This window comes from Hemitrygon akajei, chromosome 25 (assembly GCF_048418815.1).
Source record: "Hemitrygon akajei chromosome 25, sHemAka1.3, whole genome shotgun sequence".
NCBI classification, from domain to species: domain Eukaryota; kingdom Metazoa; phylum Chordata; class Chondrichthyes; order Myliobatiformes; family Dasyatidae; genus Hemitrygon; species Hemitrygon akajei.
In genome coordinates, this window is record NC_133148.1 from 59,634,244 (window position 1) to 59,653,646 (window position 19,403).

Sequence of the window (19,403 nt, forward strand, 5' to 3'; positions counted from 1 at the left end):
CAACGAACATAGGGAAGACATTCGTTTGCCGGTAAATCGCCGGTAGTAGAACATTGCTATCGCAATGTTTAACTTCGACGGCACAAAACTACTGTGCCGCCCGAATGATTTTTTTGGGGGGAGAGGGGTGGCCCGGTGAAAGAATGGTTTGAAATAAAACAAGAGAAACAGAATTTTAACAAATACGAAGTTCTCCCAATAATTAAAATAAAGTCAACTACAAACAACGTGGGGGCACCGGATGCCTGATTGGATGAGGACTATCCAATCAAGGGGGAGCGGAGGGAAGACAATCAACCACTAGCCGTGGCTCGGCATCATCCCTGAAGAAGAATGCAGAGTCCCCCATCGAAACGTCGCTGAACGTCTTCGTTGAAGACTATTTGGGACGGACGGATGGCTGGACTGAGCCGCCTCCGATGATTGGCTTTCCGTTATTCAGCATGGCTGCCAGAAAATTTCTACTTCTTCATATGATAAGGAAGCACGGGCTTTCAGCAAACCAGAAGTCTATAAGACATAGGAGCAGAAGAAGCAGAATAGGAATGAACAGCATTCTGCAGGTTGAGTCAAAAAGGAAAAAATAAACATGAAGAAAAAAATAAGATCACTCTACTTCTTAACATACTCAACTTCTTTGGAACGAGAATGACCTCCTCAATTTCAACAAACCCTGGCTGTAGAAGTTCCTTCTCAAATCTGCTCTAACTTGACGTCCCTCTATTCTGAGATACCGCTATCCTGTTCCTGACACACAAATGGTGATAACTTCCTCCTTACATCCGCGCTATTTATGCCTTTCAACATTTGAAGTAGTTGAATGACACAAGCCCCACATTCTTTTGAAATCCAGCGAATAATGACGCATCGCCATGCAGTGCTGTGGGGTCTCTCCAATGCCCATACATCTTTGCTTAGAAAAGCTGACAAAATTTGTACACAATTGTCCAAATGCCGTACCAACACCTTGGAATCTATCTCAAGATCAGAAGGCTTTGAAAACCAAACCGACCATGGATCGGGGTATTACATACAGTAAGTCAATTGATTAACTTTCTCTAGACAACTTAAGTCAGCGTCGTATCCAACTGTTAGTTGGTCCTCTGCAGGTACAATGACAGTAAATAGGAAATTTATTCGGAGTGTGGAGGAACAGAGGGAGTGCGGAGTTCCAAGTCTATATATCAATCAAGTTAACGGCAGAAGTTGAGAAGATTGTTAAGAAAGCTAATATTTTGCTGGGCTTTAGTAGTTGCAGGATCCAGTTGATGCTCTATAAAAACCGTAATTAGATGACCCGTGAAATATTGTTCAGTTCTCCAGCCGGGGAACACGCAGCGGGACATAAGGCGTAGTCTTCGACTTCTCTTCTCAAGCAGACTCAGTAAGTCATGCATGAACCTATTGTGAAAATTCCGTCATTAATTGTTATGTATCCGCCTGGAGAATCCGGAATAAATGAAATACTTTCCCTCTAACCCTTTGACCACAGTGGACGCCCAGATATCGTTGGTACGGAATGTCTGCGCATATCGTGTAATCACCACGTCATCTGCAATGTTGCTGACGATTGCCCTGGTGCCTAAAGTCTTGCTGGATTTAGTAAGCTGATTGGTTATTGTAAACTGTAGTGTAATTAGGTTATGATTTAATCAGTGTATTGGCGGACTGCCAACAACAAAGTGCAGAAAAGGCAAATAACTTACTGTATCTGAAATGCATAGATAATCAAACAAGCAAGCATATAAGCAAGTAAATAAGAACCGGTTTGCCCTGCAAATTATATGTTCGGTGCGAAATCGAGATGAATTTGGATTTTTAAATGAAATATCCAAAGGTTATAGATGGGAAATAAATTATTTTGAATGCCCATGTTCGTTGTATTTTTCCAGAACCGAAGAAACCGTTTAAAATGCATGCCGCGAGATTCTTCAAAATCACATCTGTTGCTGAATCCCTCTCGTGTAAAAGGTGAAACCAAAAATCGCTCTAACAACAAATCCATTTTTAATCTCATTATTTGGCCATATCTGAATTTATTGCTGCACAGTGTACACACTGAAGCTGCAGGAGGGTAATTGTGTTCCGAAGTAGAAATAGATTGCACCTTATTTGCGTAACTCTTACGTTACACTCGCAAAACAAGTCTCGCGTTAAGAATCTTATAACAGCATGAAACGGCTGAGTTTGCAACAGGCTTTCCATCCCAAATTTTATTTTTCATTTTAAATTCTCTATATTTCTGTACGTCCTGAATGCTGAGCATCGATTTCATAATATGAACAGAGGGATGCAATGAGGACATTTCCTTTTGAAACGTCATTTTTAACATTTCAGTAATGGATCACAAAATTCCAGAAAAATGATATTATTCGGAAAGAGAGTTATGCTGCAGAGGGGCAAGTGAGTGAACAGTAAATCTCGCCTGACTGGAAGTGAGATTAACTGTCGAATTAAGAAACGCATTCATTGGGTCATGTTGAGTCATTTTTGCATTTCCACGATGAGATGACGTATCTGCAAAATTTGTTTTAAACACAATTACTGATTGATTTATATGCTTGATTGGGTCTTTATTCTTATCTCATTATCTACACAACAATCTATCTAGCTGTTTGTCTGTGCTGTCATTTCTGTATTTAATTTTGTAAAAATGTTTTCAATTTATTTACTCACCATTTGTTTATATGTTTGTTAATTTATCTATTTGTTTTAATTTTTCAGTGTGGTTTATTAATTATATGATAAGTATTTATTTACGAATTATTTATTCAAACGACAAGGTAGACTTTGAGTACAAACCATAAAATGTTGGCCAAAAATTATAGTTCATACACTCTCCCTTTTAGACTTCTGAAAAACAAAACAAGTTCGACATGGTTGATAAAAGCCGCTTGATTACCTTAACATTTTACTGAGAATTAAATTGAAGATATTCCCAGACTGGTCGACAAATTTTGCAATAAATAATAAAGAGTAGAACTAAAACAGCAGAGAAAGAAAGGTAAGTATGAACCATTTAGATGTAAATTAAATAATTGGTTGTAAATTGAGGGAAATTATTCATTTCCCGAGTGGGTTCTGTTCACGCAGATTTCATTAGGGATGCTGCCATTTACTGATACAAATACATTTTTCCAGCGTGTTCGTTTTTATAGCTAATATTAGATGAAAGAAAATACACTTTCTCGAAATTTGTCCGCATATTAAACATGTTTTCTTCTTCTTGTGCGGGTTTGAGATAGAACACTTCGTCAAAGTAGCAAATGAAACAGCCACCAGGCCCACAAGTATTTACTCTATAACTTAATTTTTTAATTTCATTTTTAACATCTGGCCGAATTTATTTCCTACCTAAGAGAAATTATGAAACCCGTGTTTAAAATCGCCCCAACATAATCGTTAGCGACATGATAGGAGCAAAAATAACAAATCTGACTGTGAAAACATCCTCACAAGGCCTGAAGATATAAGATTAAGTTCAGTATATTATTTAATCTGCCGTTTACGCTGCATGGCTCTTTAACTATGCTTGGGACCTGGAATATCTATTGCTCTCTGGTCACCCATTCTGCAAATTACACTGGTTTGTAATAGTTTGCAACAGATTATTATGTATGTGATAAGTAGCATGAACGCATCTTCGCACTGCACAAATGCTGTTTGATCCTGTGCAGCTTTGTTTCGCGTTCTCTTTCATTTGTGAAATTGAGGACGCGGTATGATCCCTTTGTCATAGATATACATGAAAGTGTACAGCGTGTGCAGCGCCACTGACTTTGAACGTGTTGTATTAATCGTGACCATGAATTCTCCTTCAACGCAATCCTATTTAATGATGTAGTAACTCACTCCATATTACAGCAACAACACTGATACTGGGTCCTGCGTCTGCTTTCACTGTGGTCGTCTGGGAAACTCCATAACATTTACTGAACACTTGATAGCATTCACGAAGTTCATATAGGCAGCTGCAGAAGTAGTGAAAGAACGTAGACATAAAACCGCTTCCTATAACACCAGGTGCTGAGGTATTCGACTGAGTTACTGGATAAGCTATTTTTATTCCTATGACAGAAAGTGCGACATACAGTATTACATTTCCTCCCAATGAGTGAGGTGCAACCAAAGTTATCTACAACATCTGGTATACAATGAAAATTACTTTATTATAATCTAGCGGTAATTATTCTCAGATATGTCATACTATTGTTATATTACCTCATTACCCTATATTATATATTACCTGATATATTAAAACGCAGGTAAGCAGTTCCAAGAACTTCTGTCCTGTTACAAGAATAGCTTGAATCCAGTTCCTTCCACGTGTGTTCTTTTTTTTTCACATCTTATGCACAGTATGAGATCGGCGTTCAGTTTAAAAAAATGATTCCAAATTCGGGTGAAAAAGTTTTTGAATCGGATATGATGATATGTGAAACAAGGTAACCCAAGACGAAGTGGACTGCACTTTCTAAAACCATGCTTTCGAGAACGTCAGAGTTTGAACATCATCTCTTTGAAAGTTTCGTCATGGTCAAACAATCCAAAATTAGGTTCAATACGTTTGATTTTCTTTTTTTCTCCACTATGCCTCTGTTACTGGGGATATTGTTCACTTCTGATACCACCACATTTTATGATAATTAAAAAAACCTTTTATTCTTGCTGATGATGAACGACACAGACAACCGCCTAAGGCCAATACCTCGCATGCCGCTGTTTACAAAACACTGGACTTGTTATTTGATCTCTGCACCTTGTGAGTTATTTAACAAATTTTGAGGAATGCGTACACTGGGATGTTACAGCAGCATATCCTGCTGAACAATCACAAGAAACAAGATGTCGTTCTGGTTTTATGTGTTTGTTTCTCATCCTCTTCATAAGAAAAAAAAGGGTGCTTGACGAATTCATATAAATTAGGCAGGAAATTCTCTTATTAACCTGATAGTTCTTCAAAAGAATATATTGTCTGATATTCCGAAATGTATATCTAAATATATCCTTCGATCTCTTGTATCCATTATGTTGATATTGCACAAGTTGATCATCTGGAGTTTCCAGTCCTGGTTCACGGGAGAAAATAAATATCTCAACGTCAAATCTGAGAGTATAGTTTGTCAGCTGTTACGGAGATAAGTTTCTTATTTTCAGTTCACAAGACAATTATATAAGACTGGAACTTTGGGGAAAACCAGCCGGCGTTAAAGCTTCGGCGAAAATCAAAGAATAAACAATCCTAGTGAGCGAATTACGTAAGCTCTTCGGCCATGTGGTGGAAATTATCTTCTTAGTTCCAGGCGATTTTACATGAAACTCAGGGACTAGTTCACGTCACAAGAGCCTATTCACAAAAAACCACAACTTCTATCCGCATAATGAATTGGGAAGTTATTCAGAGAAACGCTACTTTCACAAGATGCAGGAGAACACATCAAACTATCCTGTGCCGTGCTGCTTGCTCATTTCTGCTTTTCAGATCAATTCTGACTTCTCTGGAATCTGACGGAAATCTACATCAGAGAAGACTAACGACTGACAGTACATCTTTTGCAGCAGCAACGCTTCGATTCCCAACAATTTATTCTGCTCGCACGTTCTTCCCCAATGAGCAAGCGGAATTTGTTAACAGTCTGCTCCACGAGAATTGCAGGCTGTCCCTTAATCCTTCGCCTTTAGGTGGGGCTGCGCGGTTACTGCCAGCTCATAAAGTATTTGACTCCTTTGTTCTGCACGTCTGCGATCGCTTCGACAATATTTCATTTCCTGCAATGCGTCTGAACGCCTTCTTCTGTTGTCAATGGGTATTTAACACCATGCGTTGCCTGTTGTGATTGGTCGGTTTGACCAAGGTATGTGTATTTCTCCTCTGCAAATGCCTCTGCTCTGTGGCAGAGGAGGACAGACTCAGACCGAGAGATTATGAAGAAGCTTCTCATCACGGTCGTCTTTATTGTGTTTCTTCTTGGTAAGAAGTTCCTTCACTATAATATTCCAGAATATGTTAATTTTGTGTAAGAACGTTCTTTTCTCTATTTAAGTAACCGTGCTGCTTGAAGTAGAGCTTATGATCTATTATTTACTTTACTGATAGACTGGAGCCTTCAAGACTCAGTGGAACAGTCAGTGGATGCAATGACGGTCGAAGAAGACAGTACTATTACCCTAAACTGTACTGTGAAAACAAGCAGTGCATTACCGGTTGTTTTCTGGTACAGGCAGCGCCCCAGCCAACGACCACAGTATTTGATTAAGCTTAACGCAGGAACTGTATACCGAAGTAACGATGTAACCGATCGATTCTTTGCCTCCTATAATAAAAGTAAAAAATATACCGAACTATCGATTAAAAACGCCATCATCTCCGACTCAGCCACGTACCTCTGTGCAATGAGCCCACGGTGCTGAAAAAACTCAATTATCTCGAACAAAAACCTGCTTTCACGGTTTCCTCTAGAGCTCGATAGAGGGCGAACAAACCTAGTTTAAGATTAAATGCTAACTGCGCCTAAAGGTTAGTCCAATGTTTTCATATGATGCCACAGTTACTTTCTCTCACCATCGACATATCCACTTGGTATTTGCAACGGATGTTTTTGCTCATCTATGGCTCTAACACTGATTAAAACCACCTCATTTTAAGTGATTCCTGTCTCTTACTTAATTTCTCTGAATATTCACCATTGATATCTGAAGCTGCACAATCACCAGTACAGATAGATGAACCATTTTAAGGTTAGGTTTCATAGAGAAAGGGACAAACTTTAGCAGAAGAATCGCACATGTCCCAATCAACAATATACTTCAAATTGCTGAAGAAGACAGCGTTCAGTGAGATCACTCAGAAGTTATTATGTGGCTTTTGATTTAAGACAAAGATTTAAACGCACTTTGCTGGATTGTTGTGCTGAATGTCGTTGAGGGGCTTAACAATTTAAACGCCAACCTCATATTGTTTCTGACATAAATAGATTCTGTACAATTAGATTCGCAGAGCTTTTTTTTAACTCACAACAAGCGAATATTCTGAGTCTCAGTTTACCGAACGTTTTAAGTTCCTTCTCATACAAAAAAGGGAAAGGTCGCATATATGTTTGGATTGACCACATCCAGATCAAAGCACTGTACAATTGACAATATGAATGGCGCTTGCTCTCAGAAATTACGTGACATAATTCTGAACTGCGTTGACACCATGCGTCTTGATTCAGTGAGGTACTTGCAATCCGCAAAGTAATTGCCTCTAATCAAATTATTATTCACGTTTTAGATTTTGGTATGGCAATACACTTTTGAATGAACTCACAGCGCTTTTTCCACTGAAATCGCCTTATTGGATATGCACGAACATTCTAATTAATATCTCAGTTGAAGGTAGAGTACATTTTCTCATTTCATGACTCGTCACGTCACATGCCCTAAAATCGTTCATTTGACAATTTGCCGGATGATCAGAAGACACTGTACTGGACCTTTCAATGAATTCAACAATACATTTTCATCTAGTAGATTGTCCAATGCCCGTACACTCAATTTGACTGAATTACGCGACATGAATAATAAGCACGTTTTATCCTGAATTAAATATTTGCGCTGGAAAACTGTATTTTTGGGTAACTGGTAAAATAATCACTATATCATATCGTGGTTATCAGTCCAATCCTGGAAATAAAGATTAAAGACGTAGCCTTTCTTCATTGTCCGACATAAATACGCGTCAATATTTATGCAGACTGTTATTAACTCGCTTAAACTTCTTCCACTGCAGTACACGTGTCATCCTATGTCTAAAGTGTTGGCTCAGTTAAAAAGCAGATATTTATTTATTGTTCTCCAGTTCAGTCATTACTAAGATGAATTTTGTAATTCTTGCCCTTATATAAGGTCACCGTACGGCGCAGGTTTTACCATTGTAGCCGTTGTGGTCATAACTCCCATGTGTTGTACATCGTCTACACATTGTTGTTGAGTTAATATCTTGGATGTCAATATGCAATTAATCTACGCAGTAGGACACGGGAGGTGAAAGGGGGAATTCATTTTTGCCACAATTATAATCATTGCATTTAACAGGTAGTGGAGTTAACGAGCGGAATAAATTGAAGAATAATATGCTCCCCATAATTTTCATTGTGAATTCATGGCAGTTATTCCGTACCAGTTCAAAAGTGGACAGCCCACCGTGACACCACGAGGCAGTGATCAGAAACGGTTGATATTTTTCAGCGGATGATGTTCTCAGACTCGTAGATTTCTCTCCCGTATCTGCTAGGTGATTCTGCTCTATGATCTTTCGGGCGACAAACCAATTTAAAAACCTGAGATTGCAGACAGTAGAGTTGAAATTTGAATGTTTAAATCAAATGTATTATCAAAATACGCACATGTCCCGCATTCGTTGTGAGATACTGACGTGATATTTGCTGTTTTGCATCAGCAGTACATTGTAATGCATAACAATTACGAATCATTACAATAAAAAGTCTATATAAATTTAAATTAGCAGTTTCAAAATGGAGCGGAGATAAATAACGCAGGGTTTTAGGCTGATTATCCTTTCGGATATCTGATAGCAGAGTGGAAGTACCGGCTCCTGAAAAGTTGAGTGTGAGGGCATATCGTAGTTGATTGCGGTTGGGGACGAATTCTCAATGATGTATGCCCTCTTTTGAAGTTACCGTCTTTTGCAGCTACCCTTGATGGTGTGTCTTTATACGGAGAAAATGTTTATGTAGAGTGTCCAGGAAATGATGCGGAACGTAAAACTGATTGCCCTAGAGAATCAAGAAACCATGTTTCCTCACGCCAGAGTCAACCACCGAATTGGTAAAGCATGGCTGTTACGCCGGAGTTTTAACCTCTGCTCGCTAGTGGGAACCAGGTGTGCAGTAATTAGTGGTACTGGAAATGACTGGAAATCAGACGAGCGATTAAGGTCCAATTAAGGAGGTAACAGCAAGATGGGGAACTGCCAGACGGGACGATAATAGTACCACGCCCCTCAACGGGAGCCCCCAGGCGAGCTTCCAGGCTTGAGCGGATGGTGCCGATGGAAGTCTTGGATGAGGGAGGGGTCCAGGATGAAGATGCGAGGAATCCAGGAGCGCTCCTCTTGGCCGTACCCTTCCCAGTCGACAAGGTATTGCAGGACCCTGCCCCGAAGGCGCACATCTAGTAGCCGCCGGATGGTGTATGCTGAATGCTTGTCGTGTATCCGGGCGAGTGGGGGTTTTCGGTCGAAGGACACATGGGGCTGACGGAAAGTTGATTTAATTAGGAAACATGAAAAGTAGTATGGATGTCCATAGACCTTGGTAGTTTAAGTCGGACTGCTGTGGGGTTGATGATACTTTCGACCTTGAAAGGTCCCAGGAAGCGAGGGGCGAGTTTCATCGGTTCGTTTTTGAGAGAAATTTCTTTGTATGAAAGCCACGCCATCAGCCCAGGTCGATACCCAGGCGCTGGAGTCCGGTGTCGTCGGCAATTCTCCTATTGCTATCGGCTCATCTGAACAGGGCCGTGCGTGTGTCCTCCCAATCTTTGAGGCACCTATCGATATGCGCCTGAATATTCGGTACCACAATCTACTCTTCTTTCGCGGGGAACAGTAGGGTTTGGTATCCAACGGAGTACTCGAAGGGAGACCTTCCCATGGCTATACTAACCAGAGCGTTGTGTGTGTACTCAACTCACGCAAGGAGGTCAGTGCAGGTAGACGGTTTGTTGATTGATATCGTCGCCTCCAAGTCCTGGTTAACCCTTTCCGTTTGCCCGTTCGTCCGTGGGTGGTAGTCGGATGATAGGCTGACCGAGGCACCTAAGACCTGACAGAAGACCTTCTACACCTGCGGGATAAATTGGGGACCTCGATGCGAGACGATGACAGAGATAGCAGACAGCTGCAGGAAACAAAAGTTGTGACTGTAGGGGATTTTAATTTTCCATATACTGATTTGGACTCCCATACTGTTAAAGGTCTAGACGGGTTAGAGTTTGTAAAATGTGCTCAGGAAAGTTGTCTCAATCAATATATACAGGTACCGACTAGAGATGCAACATTAGATAATTTATAAGGAAACGAGTTAGAACGGGAGATGGAAGTGTGTGTGTAGGGTTCCTGTGATCATAACGCCATTAGTTTCAACTTGATAATGGATAAAGTTAGATCTGGATCTAAGGTTGAGATTCTAAACTGGAAGAAATCCAAATTTGAAGAAATTAGAAAGGATCTACAGAGCGTAGATTGGGACAGGTTGTTCTATGGCAAGGATATCGTTGGTAAGTGGAAGGCTTTCAAAGGAGAAATTTTGAGAGGGCAGAGTTTGTAAGTTCCTGTCAGGATTAAAGGCAAAATGAATAAGAATAAGGAACCTTGGTCCTCGAGGGATATTGGAACTCTGATAAAGCAGAAGACAGAGATGTTTAACATGTATAGGCAACAGGGAGGAAATAAGATGCTTGAGGAGTATAAAAAAGAGTAAGACAATACTTAAGAAAGAAATCAGGAAAACTAAAAGAAGACATGAGGTTGTTCTGGCAGTAAGGGTGAAGGATAACCCTAAGAGCTTCTACAGGTATGTTAAGAGCAAAAGGAAAGTAAGGGATAAAATTGGTCCTCTTGAAAATCAGAGTGGTCGGCTATATATTGAACCAAAAAAATGGGGGAGACCATAAATGGGTTTTTTTCTGCGTCTGTATTTACTAAGGAAACTGGCATGGGGTCATTGGAAACAAGGCAAACAAGTAGTGAGGTCATGGAACCTATACAGATTGAAGAGGAGGAGCTATCTTGAGGCAAATCAGAGTAGATAAATCCCCAGGACCTGACAGGGTATTCCCATGGTCCTTGAAGGAGACTAGAGTTCAAATCGCAGTGGCCCTGGCAGATATATTTAAAATGTCGGTATCTACCGGGGAGTGCCGGAGATTGGAGGCATAGCTCGTGTTGTTCAGTTGTTTAAAAAAATCTCAAAAAATATTCTGGAAAATTATAGGCCGTTAAAATTGACGTCGATAGTAGGTAAATTATTGGAAGGATGCGAAGAGATAGGATCTAAAAGTATTTACATAGACAGGGACATATTAGGGAAAGTCAGCATGGCTTTGTGCGTGGTTGGTCATGTTTAACAAATCTATTGTTAAATTTATGCTGCTTCCTGCACGCATGTTGAGCTCGTTGTCTTCGTTAACTTTACTTACAACTTTCACCCTGCTCTTAAATTAACCTGGTCCATGTCTGACACCTCCCTCCCCTTTCTTAATCTGTCTGTCTCCATCTCTGGAGATGGCATATCTACTGATATCTAATATAAGCCTACTGACTGTCACAGCTACCTGGACTATTCCTCTTCCCACCCTGTCCCTTACAAAAATGCTATCTCTGTCTCACAATTCCTCCGCGTCCGCCGCGTCTGCTCGCAGGATGAGACTTTTTATTCCAGGACGAAGGAGAGGACATCCTTTTTTAAACAAAGTGGCTTCCCTTCTTCTATCATCAACCTTGCTATCAATCGCATCTCTACCATTTCCCCCTCCGCCCACCACCCCATTTGGGATAGGGTTCTCCTTGTGCTCACCTACCATCCCACCAGCCTCCGGGTCCAACGTATAATTCTCCGGAACTTCTGCCACCTCCAACAGGATCCTACTAACAAGCACATCTCTCCCTCCCCTCCTCTTTCAGCTTTCCTCAGGGATCACTCCCTGCGCGACTCCCATGTCCATTCGTTCCCACCCATCCCTTCCCACTGATCTCCTTACTGGCACTTATTCTTGCAAACGGAACAATTGCTACACCTGTCCTTACACTTCCTCCCTCACCACCATTCAGGGCCCATTCTGATATGTCCATCCATGGCCTTTTCTACTGCCAAGATGAAGCCACACTCAGTATGGGGAAACAACACTTTATATACCGGCTGGGTAGCCTCCAACCTGATGGCATGAACATTGACTACTCTAACTTCCGTTAATGCCCCTTCTCCGCTTCTTACCCCATCCCTGATATATTTAGTTTTTTTCCCCCTCCTTTTTTTCTCTCTTTCTGCCCATCACGCTGCCTGCTCGCCATCTCCCTCAGGTGCTCCCCTCCCCCTTTCTTTCTCCCTAGGCCTCCCGTCCCATGATCCTTTCCCTTCACCAGCTCTGTATCGATTTTGCCAATCAGCTTTCCGGCTTTTAGCTTCACCACTCCCCCCTCCGGTCTTCTCCAATAATTTCGCATTTTCCCCTGCCCCTCCTACTTTCAAATCTCTTACTATCTTTCCTTTCAGTTAGTCATAACGAAGGGCTTCGGCCAGAAATTTCGACAGTGCTTCTTCTTATAAATGATGCCTGGCCAGCTGTGTTCCACCAGCATTTTGTGTGTGTGTTGTTTAACAAATCTATTAGAGTTTATCGTGGATGTTACAAGGGAAGTGGATGAACTAAAGGCAGCGGATGTTGTCCACATAAATTTCAGTACGGCCTTTGACAAGGTCCGGTATGGGAGGTCAGTTAGGAAGATTCAGTTGCTAGGTATAAATGGTGAGGTACTGCAGGGTCTATTGTTATCTGTCATCTATATAAATGTTCTGGATTATAATGTGGTAAACTGGATCAGCAAATTTGCTGATGATACAAAGATATGGATAGTGAGGAAGGCTTTCAAAGCTTGCAGAGGAATTTGGACCAGCTGGAAAAAATGGGCTGAAAAATGGCAGATGGAGTTTAATACATACAAGTGTGAGGTATTGCACTTTGGAAGGAAAAAACAAGGTAGAACATACAAGGTAAATGGTAAGCCACTGAGGCGTGGAGAAGAACAGAGGGATCTGGGAACATATGTACAAAATTACAAAAAAGAGCTGTCACAGGTAGATAGTGCAGTAAAGATATTTTGTGGTACATTGGGCTTTATAAATCAAAGTATCGAGTAAAAGAGTTAGAATATTATGGGCAGGTTGTATACGACATTGGTGAGGCCAAATTTGGAGTATTGTGTGCAGTTTTGATCGCCGAATTACAGGAAAGATATTAATAAGGTTGAAAGAGTGCAGCCAAGCTTAACAAGGATATTGCCGGGAAATGAAAAACTGTGTTACAGAAAAAGGTTGAAAAGGTTAGGACTTTATTCCCTGGAGCACGGAAGAATGAGGGGAGATTTGATGGAGTTTTCTAAAATTATGATGGGTATTGAATGCATGCAGGCTTTTCCCACTGAGGTTACGGGAGTGGAAAAAAAAAGCAGGACATCGGTTAATGGTGAAGCGGGAAAAGATTAAAGGGAGCACTGGTGGGGGGCGGATTCTTCACACAGAGAGTGGTGAGAGTGTGGAATGAGCTGTCAGATGAAGTGGTAAGTGCGGCCTCACTTTTAACATTTAAGAAAAACTTGAACAGTTACATGGATGAGAGGTGCATGGTGGGATATGGTGCAGGTCAGTGGAACTAGACAGAAAAATGGTTCGGCACAGCCAAGAAGGGCCAACAGGCCTGTTCATGTGCTATAATATTCGATGGTTCTATAGATCTAATGTAAATGGCTTCATAATCCCTCTGATCGCATGTTAATAGTATCACAGTCCGGTCCGTGGAATCCTCATTCCAGTTATTTCTTTTTCCCCGTGTTCCGTTGGGCGCCTTGATTAAGTCAACTGATCTTCATTGCAAAGTGGCAGCATATAAACTCAGGGTTACAGCTACTAATTTGCTGGAGCGTCACCGGAAGCTAGTCACCGAAAGCCAGTCCGGCGATTCACGCTCCGAGATGCGAGAAGTCTGTACCACCACCGGAGCCGCCGTGAATTGTGGACTATAAGTTGCCTCGGTGCCTGTGGATGCCAGTTGTTTTGCTGCAACTCCGAGTAGGGATGCGAATCTTGTCGTTTTCATGTCCGGCTGATTATTTCTTACCGTGCCGGCGCGGTATGCATTTTTCGAGCTGTTGCGAATAAGGGACCGTCTTCTTAGTCAAGTCAAGTACCGAACCAGATTCGAGACAACTACTGGGGTTGAGTCAGGTTCCGAGCACCCAGTCAAGTTCCTGGGTTCTATTCGAGAGCATGCCGTCCAGCTGAGAGTTGCAGGTCGTTTTGCCGCCACTCCAAGCCTAGATACGGATGGACTGACGTTGTGTGGTTCTGTCCCTTTGTTGTCCAATTCTTTCCAGCTGAGTAGATCCGGCCGTTAGCCGCTAATCCGAGTTGGGTATTCTGTCTCCTCGTTGCCAGAGTCCTACTCCTATTCCAGGCTTGTGCTCCTAGTTCAAGTCCAAGCTATATTTCAGTTCCGGGCTCCAAGCTCTGTTCCATTTCCAGGCTCCAAACGTGATCCAGTTCAAAGCTATGAGTTCCAGCCCAGTTCCAAGTCCAAGTTCTAGTCGAGTCCAAGTCAATATCCAAGCTCCGAGTCCAAGTCAAGATCCAAGTTTCGTGTCCAAGGCTGAGTCCCAGTCAAGATTCCAGTTCCGAGTCAAGTCAGAGTCCAAGTGGAGTTCGTGCCCGAGTCGGAGACAAAGTCGAATCCGAGTACAAGTAGTGCCGGACTCAAAGTCCTAGTCTAGTGTTTACCGGTTTGTTATCCAAAGTTTAAGTCCATGTTAAAATTTTTGTCTTCGCTCCCTGGCCTTCCTAGTAACCATCAATAAACTCTGTTCTGTTTATACTACCTCTGTTGCCTGTGTCCTGCACTTGGGTACGCTCCCAAAGATTCCTTCTAACACATATTTAACACATAGTGGCAGGCAGACTGAGCAAGTATAGAACATTTAGCGCTTCGGCCAGCTCAAATGATGACTGGCATTTCTTTTGCATTTATTATAACTCGCAACCACCTTGATTTGACCCACAAACCCTACTCACGATCCAATTAACAATGTCTTATTAAACTGTCATTAGTCCGTTTCTGGATTATGAGAGGAAACCAACGCATCCACAAGAAATCCGCACATTCGAGTGAGATCCTACAAGCTTCTTACAGGCAGTGCGGAAATTGAACCTGGGTCGCAGATACACCGCCATGGTGCTGCCCAATTTAACGTCTTAAAATATGTTATGTATTAGTGTGCTGTCACATCGAATATCACGATTATGAATGAAACCGAGACTCAGCTCGACGTGCAGCACCCCGCTTTACCCCCTTTCATGCTCGAACCATGACACACATGAGTTATATTTGTCTTTTAATTATATAACCATATAACAACTACAGAATGGAAACAGACCATCTCGGCCCTTCTAGTCCGTGCAGAACGCTTACTCTTACCTAGTCCCACTGACCTGCACTCAGCCCATAACACTGCATTCCTTTCCTGTCCATATACCTATTCATTTTTTTTAAATAACTATATCGAACCTGTCTCTACCTCTTCTACTGGAAGCTCGTTTCACACCGTTACCACTCTCTGAGTGCACAAGCTCCCCCTTGTGTTACCCCTAAACTTTTGCCTCCAAACTCTGAACTTATGTCCTCTTTCTTGAATCTCTCCTACACTTAATGGAAAAAATGCCTACCCACGTCCACACTGTCTATCCCCCTCATAATTTCAAATACCTCTATCAAGTCCCCCCCCCCAACCTTCTACCCCCCCAAAGAATAAAGATCTAACTTGTTCAAACTTTCTCTGTAAGTTAGGGGCTAGAACCCAGGTAACATTCCAGTAAATCTCCTCTCTGCTCTCTCTATTTTGTTGACATAGTTCCTATATTTTGCTGACCAGAACTGTACATAATACTCGATAATTTGGCCTCATCAATGCCTTGTATAATTTCAACATTACATACTAACTATACTCAATGCTCTGATTTATAAAGTCCAACATACCAAAAGCTTTCTTCACCACCCTATCCACTTGAGATTCCACCTTCAGGGAACTATTCATCAGTATTCCTAGATCACTCTGTTGTACTGCATTCCTCAATGACTTACCATTTAGAATGTATGTCCTGTTTTGATTATTCCCATCAAAATGTAGCACCTCACACTTATCAGCATTAAACTCCATCTGCATTCTTTCAGACCATTCTGCTAGCTGGCCTAAATCTCTCTGCAAGCTTTGAAAACCTACTTCATTATCCGCAATGACACCTATCATAGTATCATCTGTGTACTTACTAATCACATTTTCCACCACATCATCTAGATCATTAATGTATATGTCAAACAACATCCCTGAGGCACACCACTAGCCACCGGCCTCCAAACTGACAAACAGTTATCCGTCACTACTCTCTGGCATCTCACATCCTGCCATTGTTGAATCTAGATTAATACTTCAATATTAATATCTAACGACTGAACCTTCCTACTAACCTTCCGTGTGGAACCTTGTCAAAGGCCTTACTGAAGTCCATATAGACAACATCCACTGCTTCACCCTCGTCAACTTTCCTAGTAGACTCTACAAAAAAACTCAATAAGATTTGTCAAACATGAACTTCCGCGCACAGATCCATGTTGACTGTTCCTAATCGGACCCTGTCTATCCAGATAATTATATATACCATTTCTAAGAATATTTTCCATTAATTTATCCACCACTGACGGCAAACTTACAGGCCGATAATTGCTGGGTTTACTCTTAGAACCATTCTTAAACAATAGAACCACATGAGCAATACGCCAATCCTCCGGCAACATCCTCGTTTCTAATTGCATTTTAAATATGTTTGACAGAGCCCCTGCTACTTCTACACTAAATTTCCCTCAAGGTCCGAGGGAAAATCCTCTCAGAACCCGGGGACTTAACCACTTTTATATTATTTCAAAACGCCAGTACTTCCTCTTCTTTAATTATCATAATTTCCATAACTACCCTACTTGTTTCACTGACCTTACACAATTTAATATCCTACTCCGTGAACACCGAACAAAAGAAATTGTTCAAAATCTCCCTCATCTCTTTTGTCTCAACAGAAAGCTGTCCACTCTGATTCTCTAAGGGACCAATTTTATCCCTCACTATCTTTTTACAATGAATATAACTGCAGAAACCCTTTGAATTTCTTTTCAACGAACTTACCAAAGCAACCTCATATCTTCTTTTAGCTTTTCTGATTTCTTTCTTAAGATTCCCTTTATAGTCTTTATATTCCTCAAGCACCTCATTTACCCCCTGCTGCCTATATTTCTTGTAGATCTCTCTCTTTTTCCGAATCGTTTCCAATATCCCTTGAACACCATGGCTCTCTCAAACTTTTAACCTGTCCTTTCAACCTAAGAGGAACATAAATATTCAGTACTTTCAAAATCTCACCTTTAAATGACTTCCATTTTTCTACTAAATCCTTCTCCTAAATAAAATTGCCCCAATCCACTCCTTCTAAATCCTTTCTCATCTTCTCAAAGTTAGACTTTCTCCAATCAAAAATCTCAAACCGGAGTCCAAAACTATCCTTCTCCATAGTTATATTGAAACTAATGTTATTGTGATCACTGGACCCAAAGTGCTCACCAACACATACCTCCGTGACCTCACCTATCTCATTCCCTAAGAGGAGATCTAACACTGCCGCTTCTCTAGTTGGTACCTTTGTGTATTGCTGCAAAAAATATCCTGAACACAGTTTACAAACTCCAAACCATCCAGCCGTTTTACAAAATGGTCTTCCCAGTCTCCCACTTGCTCCTGCAATTTTCGCTCCCCATTAGGTGGTCTATAATACAGCCCTATAAGTATTACTACACTTTTCCTATTCCTCAATCCCACCCAAATGGCGTCCCTAGACGAGCCCTGTAATCTGTCCTGCCAAGACACTGCTGTAATATTTTCTCTGACAAGCAATGCAACACACCCCTTCCTCTCTTGACCTTCCGGTTCTATCACACATGAAGCAATGAAATCAAGGAATATTAAGTGTTCAATCACACCTCTCCTGCAACCATGTTTCACTGCTAGATACAACATCATATATCCAGGTATGAATCCATGCTTTAAGCTCGTGCATGTTTTTTATAATGCAACTACCAATAAAATCAATGCATTTAATAGATTCCCCAGCTCTTACCTCTGTTTATCCCTAACGGTGCAAACAGCTTTACTATCTACTTTTTCTTCCTTCGCCCCCACGTGTTTGGTCTGAGCGCTCTCTTTCTCTATCGCCTGCTATCCTCCCTCACACACTTTCTACAAGCTTTCTATATTTGTGAACTAACCTCCTCTCTCCTAGTCTCTTCAATTTGATTCCCACCCCCAAACAATTCTAGTTTAAGCACTCCCTATTAGTCTTTGCAAATCTCCCCGCCAGGATATTGGTCTCCCTAGATTCAAGTGCAACCCGTCCTTTATGTAAAGGTCACAGCTGCCCCAAAAGAGGTCCCAATGATCCAGAAACCTGAATCCCTGCCCTTGCTCCAATCCCTTAGCCAGGCATTTATCCTCCACCTCATTCCATTTTTACTCTCACTGTCGCGTGGCACAGGGAGTAATCCCAAGATTACTACCTTTGCAGACATTCTTCTCCACTCCCTTCCTAATTGCCAATATTCTCCTTTCAGGACCTCTTCCCTTTTCCTACCTATGTCATTGGTACCTATATGTACCACGACCTCTGGCCCCTCACCATCCCACTTCAGTATATCTTGGACACGATCAGAAACATCCCAGATTCTGGCACCAGGGAAGCAAACTATCATTCGCGTCTCCTGATCGCCTATCTGCCCCTAACTATCGAGTCCCCTATTACTACTGTCTTCCTCTTCCTTTCCCAACCGTTCTGAGCTACAGGGCCTGACTCTGTGACGGAGGCACGACCACTGATGCTTCCCCCAGGTAGGCTGCCCCCCCAACAGTACTCAAACAGGAGTACTTATTGTCAAACGGTAGAGCCACTGTGGTACTCTCTAGTACCAAACTCTTCCTCATCCCTCTCCTAACGGTGACCCACTTGTCTGCCTCCCGTGCGCTTGGTGTGACCACCTGCCTGTAACTCCTCTCTAACAACTCCTCACTGTGCCTGACTAGACGAAGGTCATGGAGCTGCAGACCCAGTTCCCACGGTCCCTTAGGAGCTGCAGTTCGGCGCACTTGGCGCAGATATGGACGTCTGGGAGGCTAGATGACTCCAGGACCTCCCACATCCGACATCGAGAACTACAAGCTGCCCTCATTCTCATAATTCCCCCTTTCCTCATATAACAAGAAAAATTGAAAACTACACCTGCCTTGCCGCGCCCGTTTGCGCCGAAGGCCGTTGAGAAAAAGCTCTTAAGCCTTCACTCTGCTCCCGGCTGACTCCGCTGCCCACAAATGACGCTGCTCGCTGTATAAGGCTGCATCTTTTAAATCTTCCGCGCTTCACTGCTAGACGTCACACGCCTGCACAGCATCCCCGGTCTGATTCTCAGACTTCCTTCTGCAAATTAAAACCGAATCAGGATTTCTGTTTTTTAAATCTTCCGCGCTTCACTGCCCGACGTCACAT